This window comes from Phocoena phocoena, chromosome 9 (genome assembly GCF_963924675.1).
Source record: "Phocoena phocoena chromosome 9, mPhoPho1.1, whole genome shotgun sequence".
Classification (NCBI taxonomy): Eukaryota; Metazoa; Chordata; class Mammalia; order Artiodactyla; family Phocoenidae; genus Phocoena; species Phocoena phocoena.
In genome coordinates, this window is record NC_089227.1 from 92927994 (window position 1) to 92943185 (window position 15192).

Here is a 15192-nt window from a genome sequence, read left to right on the forward strand (position 1 = left end):
TACAACTATATATAATATAAATATTACATATTAAAATATTTTTAACACTTGCTTTTTTCACCAAACAACATGCCTCAGAATTCTTTCCATGTCAATACACATGTATTTTACTCCATTTCAAGGGTTGTATAAGCATCCTTTTAAATGGCTGAATTAAGTATAGATAGATCTAACATTCATTTCAAAATACTGTTATGGCGCTGCTTATTTCAACGGTCTTCAAACTTCAACGGTAACCTAAGGTTAGGTCGACATGGATGATTTTAGGAGAATCAATTTCCAGATCCTCAATGTCTATCTGTACTCTTCCTAGTCGATCTGCTTTAGAACTAGTTCTCCTTTCTTCCTCTCCTTTTAAAATTACCACTATTTTAATTCTCCACTTTGTAAAAGAAAGGCAAAGTTCTTATCCATCTCAAATCCTACTAAGGTGCACTGTTCTGAGCTGTATAAACTTCAAAGCACCTAACAAACAAAAGAAGAAGGAAAAGGGGGGGAAAATTAAGAGCAAGACCTTATTTTATTAATGAAACACATTCTTGGGAAGGCTCCAAGCCTCATCCATTTAACCAGCCAGCCAGCTGAGAATTCAGAAGTCTCAGCCAGCTGAGAATTCAAAGTCATAATACAGGCACATATTACATGTTTATTTTAAGATAAATAAGAAGTCAGATTTTTTTTCCTTAATGAAAAATGAGTTCAATTTATCTGAGTGGTGTGAGAATCTGCTCTGCAAATTACCATATGGTATATGATAGATACTCTCTATAAACTGAATGATTTGAATCTGCAATTTTAAGGTGTAACCAAAATCTATTTAACATATACTAGAAATCATGGTCTTTTAAACTATTACAGTTATAATGAAAAAATGTGAGACAATTTTCTAAAAATTTTTTATTTATTTATTTATTGGCTGCATTGGGTCTTTGTTGCTGTGCATGGGCTTTCTCTAGTTGTGGTGAGCGGGGCCTACTCTTCATTGCGGTGCACGGACTTCTCATTGCGGTGGCTTCTCTTGTTGCAGAGCATGGGCTCTGGTGCGTGAGCTTCAGTAGTTGTGGCACGTGGACTCAGTAGTTGTGGCTTGTGAGCTCTAGAGCACAGGCTCAGTAGTTGTGGTGCACCAGCTTAGTTGCTCCACAGTATGTGGGATCTCCCCGGACCAGGGCTCGAACCCATGTCCTCTGCATTGGCAGGCGGATTCTTAACCACTGAGCCACCAGAGAAGTCCCAAAAATGTGAGACAATTTTAAAATGTACAAGGGAGAATAAGTGAGCAAAGGGTTTCAGGACCCTTGGTTTATTTAATAATTCCTTACTAGAGGACATTTAGATTATTTCATTTTTCTCAACTTCAAACAATTCAGTGAATAGCTCTGAAATGCCTTTCTGGGCAAAGGTACAAGTTTTCCTTTTAGATACTAAGGCAAAGGATTTCTGGATTGAAGGATATGCACATTTAAAAAGTTAATATGCCAAATGGTCTTCCAAAAGGAAAAAGGTACCAAGATACCCTCCTACTAGGGTATCAGTCCACCCTTTTCCCCACAATCCCACCAACACTGGATATTTTCAAATTTTTAAACTTTTCCTGATCTTAAGGGGAAAGATGATCTTGTTGTTTCAATTTGTATTTCCTAGAAAGTTGAGCATTTTTCATGTTTATTGACCATTTTAATTTCTTTATGGAAAATTCCCTATCTGTATCCTTTCTCCCCACCTATTTTTTTCTTGTTCATTTATAGATACCCTTTATTCTGGATATTCTGGGTATTAATCCTTATTCTCCTACAAACGTTGCAGTCTTTCCTTCGTTTTACTTTATGTCTCTATAGTCACAGAAAGTCTTGCTACTCAAAGCACGGCCCACAGACTACCAGCAGCATAATCTTCTGGAAGTTTGTTAGAGTAGCAGAATCTCAGGCCCCATTTCAGACCTACCAAACTTTAACAAAGTGATCCTTATTAAAGTTTGAGAAGAAATGACAAAAGTTTCTAATTTTTTCTACAGTCAGATATTACAATATTTTCCTTTATGACTCCTTCACTAATTTCTCATATCCCCAACAAGTATTAGGTATCTTCTTTTCTCTAGCTACACTTACTCCCCAAGTAATCTTACCTAATCTTGTGACTTTATATGCCAAATATGAATTGATGAAACCCAAATTTTTAAACCCAACTCTATCCTCTCAACTCCAGACTTTTTGTCCAACTACTTACTGAATATCTCTACTAAGATAACTAATAAGCATCTCAAACTTAACATGCTCAAAAGTCAACTTTTGATCTGTCCCCCAGAGCCCCTTCAAAACTTGTTTTTCTTACAGTCTCTTCATCTCAGAAAATGACAAACTCCCTCTATGATGAGTTCATTGACCACCCAGGCAGAACTGCTTTATAATCAAAATTTGATATCCTAAAATTGCTTATGTTTTTCATGTCTATTAGCTACTGTGAGATCAGAAACATGTTTTATTCATCTTTTATTCCCCCATCACTTATCTTGGTGTGTCTTTGTCATAACATGTATTCAATTAGTGCTGGAGCTAAGATTTAAGCTGTCTTCAGAATAGCATAAGAGAGAAATATTAATCCTAGTTCAGCAATTCTTTCCAGTCCAGGAAATTAAGTACATTCCTTTTTTTTTTTTTTTAAAGCTCCACAGATAAAATTCATGTGCAGTTAGGGTAAAGAACCATTCCCCCACAGAATGGGAGAAAGGGAAAAGAAAAAAAATTAGAGAGGGCAAAGAGCATGGGGGAAATGAGGAGACTGAGCTGATTAGAACTGATTAGAATTAAATTTTCTTGCTGGAGGTAGAAAATGCAGGGCCTGACGACAAATGCCTGAAAGGCAGGTTTCTTAACTTCCAAACAAAAGCAACTTTATATCCGAAGAATGAAGAAAAATCACTATGAACCCTAGCTGTAATTAGAAAAGATGAGTCTGGGAGAGGAACTTCTTTCAGATTTTCCCCAAAGAGTAAGAAAAAAAACTTTGATGATATTTATACTTTGACGATATATTAAAAAGTAGAATAAGATACTGTAAAGTTAACAGTAGACATAGAGCTTTGGCCTTAAAATGTCTTCTTGGAAAAACAAGAAAAACTGTTACAACAATCCTAAAAGGGAAATGAAAGAATTAAGAACAAAAAACTTCAAGAAAGGTACTAGAAGATTTCCTATCCTTTTGTGATCTCTTCAGTAGAACACAGCAATTAAAACCAGGCAATACTAGTAACCAACTTATCATTTCTAGCAACTTTAAAAATGGCAAAATTCAGTCTCCAAAAAAGGACTGAATTTTTTTTTAAAAGCCAAGTTAAAATATAATGCAGACAAACTGCTATGGGAGGAACTGAAGGGTAGCAAAGGCAGAAAAAACTATAGCCACTGACTCCCCTCCTCCCAATAAGAAGGTATCAGATCCAAATTATTGGTTTCTATCAAACCTTTAAGGAAATATACTATCAATTATTAATAGGTGATAATATATGTAAAAAAGAAAATCTTCCAAATTCATTTTATATGTCAAACCTTGACAAAGATAAGACAAAAAAATAAAGCCACAAAATAATCCAGACTGTGAGGAAAGACAAACTCTTAAACATAATTCAAAACTATATATGTATTTTTAAATGTGGGGATAGTCATTCATTAGGAATCCAGTAACATAATACTTTAGGTCAAAGGAGAAAATTACAGGACTAGTCTAATAGATGCCAAAAAACAAATGATTATTACCAAAGATAATAAATAATAATAAAGAAGAGACTTTTTCCTAAAATTCCAAGAAAATTGTTAAAAGAATCATGGTACTGAAAACAAGAAAACTAGCACACCTGTCATTCACCAGAAAAAATTGAGTAATTCCTCTAAAATAATACAGATATAATCAAGCTTGACCAAAAAAAATCAAAGCTAATAAACTGTGGACCAAAATATAAGAGGAAGTTCCTACTGAAATAACTCTGGAAGATCTCAAAGCTTAAAGACAACACATACATATAAAAAGGAAGCATGAAGAAACTACAAAGACTGAATTTTGAATCATATAGTCATTAAACAAAATCTCAGTATAAGTAAATAGATTAGACTTGAAAAGAGAATTAAAGAACTAGAAGATGATTCAGAGAAAATTAGCCAAAAGGCAGAAAAAAATGAAAGGAAAACATGAAAGACATAAAGAACAGAATTAGTAAATGCAGAGGTAAACAGAAAATGGGAGAGATATTTGAAAAGAAGATGGCTGTAATTTTCCAAAACAGTTGGAAATCAAAAATACTCAAGAGTAGCAAAATGAGTCCTGGCCGTGACAGATAAAACTAAGTCCACAACCATCCAGGTTGAAGTGAAAATGCACAAAAGTTCTTAAGGTCAACCAGAAAGAAAAGAAAGATAAATTAGACTGACGTCATACTCCTAAGAACAGTAAAAGAAGCCAGAGGATAATGAATTGACTTCAAGGTGCTAAAAGAAAATAGCTAACAACCTAGAAAAAGGAAACTGAACCCAGAATAATATAAAAGAACAGTATGGCAGGCTAATTAACATCCCCCAAGATGTATACATCCTGAAACCCAGAACCTATAAATGGTACCTTATATGACAAAAAGAACTGTGCAAATGTAATTAAGTATCTTGAGTTAGAGAGATTATCCTGGATTATCTGGGTGGGCCCTAAGTGTAATCACGTCCTTATAAAATGGAACTGGAGGGAGATTTTACTACAGAGCATCAGGCAATAGGAGACCTACCAGAGAGATTTGAAGATGCTACACTGCTGGCCTTGAAGTTGGAAGAAGGGTCCATGAGTCAAGGAATGCAACGCTAGAAGCTGGAAAAGGCAAGGAAATTGCTCTAGAGAGAGCACAGCCTTTCTGACACCTTAGTTTTGGCCTAGTGAAACCTATTTCAGACTTGCTAAGAGAATAAATTTGTACTGTTGTAACCCACCAAGTTTGTGGCAATTTGCTATTGCAGCCACAGGAAACTAATACAAATGGGGAACCTAGAAACTCTAAACATGAGAGTATATATAAAGTAAGCATAGACTATATAAAATAACAACTAAAACAATGACTACAACTAATGAGAGAAATGGCCAGCACTAAAGCATTTTAAGGTCCATCTATTTATTATTCAAGAAGAGGAGTTCTGGAACATCTTGTTGTGTTGGACAGATGTGAAAACAACACAGGAGCTAGCCTGAAGGGACCCCTACTGGTCAAATTTGGGAGGTTTTCAGCAAAAAGAGTAAAGACTACAATTAGCTATAATAGACTGCATACATTTAAAAAAATAAAAATTCACTAGCCCATAAAAATAGTGTTTGATGGGAGACTTTAGGTAACTGTGACATCTTTAGAAAATTAAATATTAATGGAAAAGAATTATGCATTTATCCTGCCTTTTAGGGGAAAAATCATAGTTATTCTCATTTGATATAAGAAGCTCTTCTCTTTTTTTTAATAAGTAAATAGCACGTATGTGTGTTATTTTTAATTAATTAACTGATTGATTTTTGGCTGTGTTGGGTCTTTGTTGCTGTGAGCGGGTTTTTCCCTAGTTGCAGCGAGTGGGGGCTATTCTTTGTTGTGGTGCGCAGGCTTCTCACTGCAGTGGCTTCTCTTGTTGCAGAGCATGGGCTCTAGATGTGCGGGCTTCAGTGGTTGTGGCATGCGGGCTCAGTAGTTGTGGCTCACGGGCTCTAGAGCGCAGCCTCAGTAGTTGTGGTGCACAGGCTTAGTTGCTCTGTGGCATGCAGGATCTTCCCGGACCAGAGCTCAAACTTGTGTCCCCTGCACTGGCAGGCAGATTCTTAACCACTGCACCACCAGGAAAGTCCCAAGAAGCTCCTCTTTACAAAACAATGACAGCTAATATAAAATAATTGATTCAGGAAAGGACAGGATGCTAAAACCATTAGGTGAAAAATTGATGAACAGGATACTAGCATAGTGCCGAAGTATTTCCCCCCAGATTAAAGACAAAGGGAAACATACACCTTTACAAGGAGAGATGTGGCTTAGAATCATTAACAGTGACAACTTGACAAGTGCCTCTTAATGTGATGCAACATAAACAATACATTATTTATCACCCATGAAGTATACATGCAAAACTTTTAAATAGAATCTAAACCTTTATACTTAGCTTCTAGTTTAGATGAAATATAAGGAATAAAGAAAAATATGCTAAAAGAACCACAATGAAATAATCAGACAAATATGGAATATGCGACATTCTATAAGATTTTTACCTTCCTTTGAAAATCAAAGCTATGAAATCAGACAAACCCAAACATGTCATTCCATGACCACTGTCCTGGTCTCTTTAATAAATTACGTCATGGGAAACAAAACGGTGGGTGGTCACTTCAGACTAAAAGACAACTACTACTAAAAGACAGCAACTGATTTAATGCATGCACAAAGAGAAGATCTTAGTTCAGGGATGGAGAACAGCTATAAACGATATTCTTGGGGTAACTGTGCAAATTTGAACATGTACTAGATATAAGATTACGAAACTGTCAATCTTCCTAGACATAATGATATTGTGACCAGGTAAAATAATTTCTTTTTTTTCCTTAGGAGCTATAAATTGAGCAAAATGTTAACATACTGTTGAATCTAGGTAGTGTAAATAGTATTTATGTAAGTATTCATGGTACTATTATTTCAACGTTTCTGTAGGTTTGAGCTCTTACCCAAACTTTTTTTTTTTCTCCTTTGGTACGCGGGCCTCCCACTGTTGTGGCCTCTCCCGTTGCGGAGCACAGGCTCCGGATGCGCAGGCTCAGTGGCCATGGCTCACAGGCCCAGCCGCTCTGCGGCATGTGGGATCCTCCCGGACCAGGGCACGAACCCGTGTCCCCTGCATCAGCAGGCGGACTCTCAACCACTGCGCCACCAGGGAAGCCCTTACCCAAACTTTTAATTTCTTTTACCTTTAATGTTAAGTAATGGTCCTCTTTCTCCCAACGATGCTTTTTATCTTAAAGTCTGATATTAACCTACCTACACCAGCATTTAACCACTACTTGTCTGGTATTGTCCTTTCTTACCCTTTGACTTTCAACCATTGTGGGTCTCCTATAAATGAATTATAGATAGACTTCTTTTTTTGTTAGCTTGTTTTGTTTTAAACACATCTGTGTTTTAACCAGAGAATTTAGTTCATTTATATTTTTGTAGCTGATACATTTCTATCATCTTATTATGTGCTTTCTGCTTATGCTGCTGCTTCTTGCTTTTCTGACTTCTACGAAATTGATCGAGTTTTGTTACTCTTCCTTTTACTTCTATATATCAGCCACAAAGCAGGTTTCATAAATACAAAAATTGCTATCATACAAAGCATATTCGTTTACCATGATGCAACAAAATTATAAATGAGTAACAAAATGTGAATATATTTTTGAAAAAGTCAACGTTTATTTTAAAAATCTTAGAATGTTAGAAATAGGGATCTTTTAATAAAGTATATGAAACCTGCAGCAAAATACCACAGTGAAAGATGAGGAATAAGATAAGGGTGCCAGGGCTTCCCTGGTGGCGCAGCGGTTGGGAGTCCGCCTGCCGATGCAAGGGACGCGGGTTCGTGCCCCGGTCCGGGAGGATCCCACATGCCGTAGAGCGGCTGGGTCCGTGAGCCATGGCCGCTGAGCCTGCGCGTCCGGAGCCTGTGCTCCGCAGCGGGAGAGGCCACAGCAGTGAGAGGCCCGAGTACCGCAAAAAAAAAAAAAAAAAAAAAAAGATAAGGGTGCCTGTTATCACTGCTGTGATATACAAGACATTACAGTTAATGGCATGGAGATATGATACAAAGAGACTTCAGAATTGGACTGGTAGAGATAAAAATTTATTTGTAGAAAACACGCTATCTATAGAAAAACCCAAGAGACTCTATAAACGGTTAGGGCTAATAACTATTAACTATAAAGACTAATGTAAAAAAAAAAAAAAAAAAAAAAAAAGACTAATGTAAGAGTTCAGCAAGGCTGGGACTGGCGGATGTAAGATCAAGGATACAAATATTACATAGTGTTCCAATGCATCAGCCAGAGCCAATTAAAAAAAGATGCCGTTCACAACAGCAACAGAAACTGTAAAGAATTCAGGAATAAATCTAACAAAAGACTGCAAGATCTTTGTGGCGTAAACAACAAAATAATATACAAGTGCATAAAAGTATTAATAAGAGACAAACTCAGATGACTCTGGAGGCTAATTGCCTCCCCTCTTATTATAGCCTATCAAGAAGCTGACTCAACAGCCTGAGTTTACTCAATGCAAGAAGAGGCTGAGGACAATTACAGAGCTCAGGATCCTTTCCCTTTCTAATAAGGCTATTTCATCAACATCAAAGCTCCAATTATTACCTAGGAGCTCTTTCCATGGTAAATTAATTCTAGTTATATCTACCCTAAAAACACAAATATGTGGAAATAAAAGAGCTCAGGGGATTGTGTGTATTCTGGTACTTACTTTTCTCCACTAAACTTTATTTCACATTTACACTATATGATATGTGTATGTGTGCCCCCTCTTCATTTGACAAATACGTAAATTGTGTGTGTGTGTGTGTGTGTGTGTGTGTGAGGACTCAATGCCATAACAATCTCAATTTTCCCCAAATTAATTCAGTGCAGTACAATAAATTCCCAAGAGAGATTTTTTTCCCATGGAATTTGACAAACTCTAAAATTCTTATGGAAGCACTGTAAAATGATAGCCTTTTAATAATAAGGAAAGTAAGAAAGGTGTTACCAGACACGATTTATAAAGCAATAGTATGGTAGGAATAGAAAAACAGAGCAAATGGACTGAATAAAGGACTCAGAAGCACAGGGATTTTTTTTTAACATGGATTTTTTTTTAATTGAAGTATCGTTGATTTACACTGTTTCAGGTATATAGCAAAGTGATTCAGTTTTATACACACACACACACACACACACACATTCTTTTTCAGATTCTTTTCCATTATAGGTGATTACAAGATATTGAATATAGTTCCCTGTGCTATACATTAAGTCCTTGTTGTTTATCTGTTTTATATATAGCAGTATTTACCTCTTAATCTCAAATTCCTAATTTATCCCTCCCCTCCGGTAACTCTAAGTTTGTTTTCTATGTCTGTGAGTCTATTTCTGTTTTGTAAATAAGTTCATTTGTATCATTTTTTTTTAAGTTCAACATATAAGTGATATCATATGATATTTGTCTTTGTCTGACTTACTTCACTTAGTATGATAATCTCTAGGTCCATCCATGTTGCTGCAAATGGCATTATTTCATTCTTTTTTATGGCTGAGTAGGCACAGGTATTTATATACATGGCATATGGTTTGTGTTGGCATTATAATTTAGTGGGGAACAAAACTGTATAATAAATAATGCTGGGGTAACTGGTTATCTCTTTAGAAAAGGTCAAATAATCCAAAAGAAAACAGAGCAAAGGGTTTATGAATAAGAGTTCACTAAAGAGAATTCAGAATATCCAATAAACAAATGATAAAATAAATGACCTCATTAGTAATCAAAGAAATGAAAATTAAAATGAGAAACCATTTCACACCCATGGGACTGGCAAAAAATTCAGCACGAACCATGTATAGCAATAGATGCTCTTCTATTCTACACATGGGTATGATGTAAATGTCTGAGAATAAACTGGCAATATCTAGTGAAGTTGAAGATGGGCATTAAGCTATCATCTAGCTATTACATATTAACATAGGCACAAGACATATTCATTGCAATAATGTTTATAATAGCAAAATATTGGAACCAAGTCAAATATTCCCTAAGAGAAAAAAGGGCAAACTCCCAATATATTTGTGAAATGGAATACTAGATAGAAGTCAAAATGAAGAACTGAAGCTAAATATATCAACATAAACACATCTCAAAAACACAATACTGAGTGAAAAAAGCAAATTCCAGGGTATGTACAGCTTTAAACATGGAATCGACATTGTTTATGGATATATACCCACAGCAAAAATATAGAAACATGCATGGGTATGATAAACACTAAATTCAGGATAATGGTTACCTCTGAAAAGAGAGAGGGCAAGGAATAGATTCAAAGGTAATCTTTGATTATCTATATGATCTCTTTGATTATTGTTTCTATAATTTTCTTATATATTTAAAAAATCTGAAGGAAATGTGAAAAAAGACATGATTCAACACAGTTGGGTAATGGATACATGAATGGTCCTATTATTCTCTACAATTTTATGTATGCTTGAAAAGGGAAGGAAGGAAGGAAGGAAGGAAGGAAAGAAGGAAGGAAATAAATAAATTGACCTGGTGAGTTGGTTAGCTCCTTCCACACTAAACTTGTCTTTACTTTTGTAACCTGCCTACTCCAATCCCTGTGCCCTAAAAGAAACCAACCAACGAACACAAAAGACTTATGGAAAACCCACGATCAGACTTCCCATTTAGAAAAGAAGTCTAGATCTGTATAACTACAAAGTTCTCTACTGTAATTAACTCAGTCTTTTATTCATAAGTATGAATAGACAGTCAAGATTCACAAGACAGGTACAGCATGGTGACTATAGTTAATAATACTGTACTGTACTGTATATTTGAAAGTGGCTAAGAGAGTAGATCTTAAAAGTTCTCATCCTAAGGGGTAAAAAAAATTCTTTGTGTGAAAATGGATGTTAACTAACTTATTGTGGTGATCATTTCTCAATACACACAAATATCAAATCATTATGTTGTATACCTGAAACTAATATAATGTTATATGTCAATTATATATCAATTAAAAAAAAAAAGAAGACACTGAAAATCCAACAGGAAGAAAGAGGAAGATCACGATGAACAAACAGAATGACTGGGTAAGGAGAAAATGGAAATATTATTATTGGGGAAAAAATTTAGAAGGGGTAAATAACAGAATGAGCATTGGTAAAGACCATGGCAGTGATTTGCAATATAAAGTTAAAGAAACTTCCCAGAAAGTAAAGCAAAGCAAAACAAAGGAAAAAACAGGTGATAACACAAGTAAATAGTTGGGATATTAAGAACATATCCGGGAAGTTAAAAAATCATTTGATAAAAACTCTAAATGATGAAAATAGAAGAAATAAAAATTTTAAAATATTCTGACCTAAGGAGAAACATCAGTATTCTGACTGAAAACGCTCAGTGAGGGCTAAGCTGGATGAGTAAAAAAGACTCATGTCTGAATAAATCCTAGTTTCCATGAATAAACTTCAGAAACTCAAAGTTGAGAAGAAAACCCTAAATGTTTCCTACTGAATAACTAAAACTGATATCAGACTTTTCATCAGCAACATGAAAAGAGAATGGAAACAGAAAATGGATTAACTTATTGTCTAAAGCTGGGGGGTTAGTGGGAATGGGGAATGAATTCTATCTGGGGGATTCTCTTTGGGGTGATAAAAATGTTCTACAATGGATTGTGATAACGATTGCACAACTCTGGGAATATATTAAAAACTACTGAAGTGTACTCTTTAAATGGGTGCATTCTATGATATGTGAATTATATCTCAATAAAGCTTTGAACAGAAAAGACAATGGAGTAATGTTTTCATTACCCTGAATAAAAATGATTTGAACCTAGAATTTTACCCTCCAGGAAACTACCAATCAAGCATGAGGGTAATGAAACTTTTTGGTCACGTAAGGTCTCAAAAATTTACCTCAACAGTACTTATAGTTCTGAAAACACTATCTTTTGACTTCGCAGTTCTACTTCTAGGAATTTACCAGTCTCCCACAAAACTAGAAAACACAGTAGGTCTATTTATAAAGATAAATGATTCACCAGGTGAAAAAACATCAACTGATTTTTAAAAATTTGGCACTATCTTTACATACAACAAAACAAACACAAAACAAAAACCTAAGTTGCTCCCCAACCAAAAAAAAAGATATTCCATAAAAAGTCATGTTTCAAAGTAGAGAGTTAAAGATAGCAAGAATGATAACAAAAAGTGGTCAGAACAATTAGGCAAAGGGCCAGGTTATGAAGCATCCTGAAAGCCATGGTAAGTAGCTTTGATTTTATTCTAAGATATGAGAATTCAAAGTTTCAAAAGTGGAAGGGTGTGTGTGTGTGACATAACCTGATTGATATTTTATTATTATTGACAATTATCATCCCATTTTATAGATGAGAATACTGTGGCACAGAGCTGTTAAGTATTTTGCTCAAAGCCACAAAGCTGGTAAACAATGAAGTCAGACTTTAATTCTAGACAATGTAAATCCAAAGCAGTATATATATATAGTGCCTCAAATATCACTTTAGTGGAGAAGAGATTATAGGAAGGGCAAGAATGGATGCAGAGAAGACCAGTGAGACTACGGTTGTAGGCTAAGCAAGAGACGATTGCTTGGACTAAAGTGGAAGCAGTGGAGATGGAGAAAAACTGGTGAATCTGGAATATATTTTAGAGGTAGGAAAATGAAACTCACTAATAAATTAGACATGGGAGAAGGGTGAGAGAGAGAAATAAGAATCAAGGCTCATCCCAAGATTTTGACTAAGTAACAGGGTGGACGGTGATGCCATTTACTCAAGTGAGGAATCTCGAGGAGAAGAAATCAAGTATTATACCACCCACAAGAGAGGATAATTAAATGATCAAGGAGGCAGCTAGCTATGCATTTTAGCACTCAGGAAGAGATACGAGGCAGGAGATACATTTGGGTGTCACAGTATTTTAATAAGCAAATTTCCAAGGGAGTGTAGGCAAAGAAGACTCAACCTTAGAGACCACCAATATTTAGAGGATTGGTAAAGAATAGAGTCCACAAAAACGGTTGAGAAGAAACAGACACTGAGGCAGGAGAAAAACTATTCAATGAAGATAATTTATTGGATAAGGATAGGAACAAGAAATAGTGGATAGAAGACACTAGGAAGGATGAAATCTATATAACTGTACATCTTTGATCATCATATTTACATATATTTGCATATGTATCAGGGCTGGCAGATAACAGAGTATGTTTGTAGGCTGAAGGGAAAATCCAATAGAGAGAAATTCATGATGTGGAAAAGAGAGGCTAACTGCAGGAAGGAAGCCCTAGAGACAGTAAGAAGAGATGGAACCTGAGTCACAAGAAGAGGAATTAGATTAGACTGTCATGGAAGGTCTCTGATAACAAGAGAAAGGAAGACTGAGAACGTGAAGACCAATGCAGATAGGTCTGCAGATATGGTGATGCGAAGATGATGACAGCTGCATCCAATTTCTCAATAAAGTTTGAGGTGAAGTCCACAGATGAGAATGGGGGCTGTGAGAGGTTTGCAATGAGTGAGAATCCAGTCTTAACAGGGAAAGTGAAGAAGGAACAGCACTGCCAGACACTGTTGAAGCCCTGTTGAGGTTCATGGCATAAACTTAGAGCAGTACATTCAACTGCCTGAGTGCAGGCAGAGAGACACTGGGCAGCTGGTATCAATATTTATTCCGCCCATAAAAGGGGAGGTGGACTAGAGAGTCAAGGATATTATTCTTTTTTTTAATTAATTTTTATTGGGCTATAGTTGCTTTACATTGTTGTGTTAGTTTCTACTGTACAGCAAAATGAATCAGCTATACATATACATACATCCCCTTTTTTGGATTTCCTTCTCATTTAGGTCACCACAGTGCATTATGCAGAGTCCCCTGTGCTATACAGTAAGTTCTCATTACTTACCTATTTTATACATAGTATCAATAGTGTATATGTGTCAATCCCAATCTCCCACCCCCTCCCCAAGGATATTATTAATTCTTATAGTCATTCCTTACTAATATCTTAGTCCTGAAGTCTGTGAGTTGTGAAGAAACAGTTTTACTTGAGAAGGCTGAAGAACGGCTATAATCAAGGGCCAGACACGTGTCTGGAACCTTTCAGGTTAAGAAAGAGGCTGAGGATTTAAGAGTTTGTTGATCGTAGTTCCACAATTACTTTGGCCAGTAGACAGTAATAAATAAAAATAGGAAAGTGGTACTCAAGAAATCAATAACAGAATATATCCTGACTTTGAGTTAAACTTGGAAATTAATCTAAAATTATCTGAAATGGAATAAGAGGATCAAAATATTTCTTTTGGTTGGTTAAGAGCAAGTAAATCCTAACATTTCAAGGATCCTGACAAAACACAAAAGAAAACAGCACCATAAATGAACCATTTTAAACTGTCCATAAAATTGTCCACTAAATTTACGTAACTTTAAAAAATTCAACTACTCACCACTACTATTCAAAAGGGTCTTCAGTATAACAGATCAAATTTTTGTCACATACATATAACTGAATTAAACAGAACTGCATTTGGAGTAGGAATAAAATTGGATGAAAATGCAGATTTATATCATGTGAAACAGATGCAGCACAGATTCAGGACTTTCAGTTACAATATTTTTATACATCTTAACAACTTATCATGTTTCCTGCTATTAATTTTGCTACAACCCCCAGGTCATAATTTTCTTCCATTGTAACCTCCTATCCCAAGTCACTCTCTGTTTTCCAAAACCATGCGAAACACTTCTGAGCACCACATCCTACAATTCTAAAATCACTGTCACAAAGATTTGTGGAAAAACACTGTCACAAGTAAATAACTGGGGCTATAATGGCCTATTAGGGCTGTAAGTTCAGTAAAGTTGAGATCTGTAACACACTGATCACTGTTTTATTCCTAGCACTTAAGTATACTGGCAAGAAGCAGGTATTTTATAGGTGCTGGCTGTGCGAAAATATAAAAACTCTATATTCTGGGTAAGCTCAGGGCAGACTGATTAAATCACATTCAAGAGGGTTCAACTGAGGTCAGAGAAGTAGGAGCCATCTTAGTCAAGATATTTTCTTTCTTTTTCAGCTGGGGTTCCATGAGAGAATTAAGTCCTCATGCCCCAAGGCATCCAGTGTAAGTAATGAACTACCCTGTCTCCGATATATCTAGAATGGTACCTAGAAGACTCCCAAGCGTTAAAACGAATGCTCACTAGTTTTAGGCATTTTTTTTTTTGTAAACCCTGGAACAACACATAATATTTTGTGAAGAGCACTTAGTGGTATGTGAATGTTTTAAGAATACAATGTAGGGGCTTCCCTGGTGGCACAGTGGTTGAGAGTCCGCCTGCCGATGCAGGGGACACGGGTTCGTGCCCCGGTCCGGGAGG

At 35.9% G+C, this 15192-nt stretch overlaps 1 protein-coding gene across 6 annotated transcripts in view; it reads right to left on the reverse strand.

Moving 5' to 3' along the window:
- BRAF (B-Raf proto-oncogene, serine/threonine kinase) overlaps positions 1-15192 on the reverse strand; it is a 153744-nt gene that overhangs the window by 95371 nt on the left and 43181 nt on the right. The window lies entirely within an intron of this gene.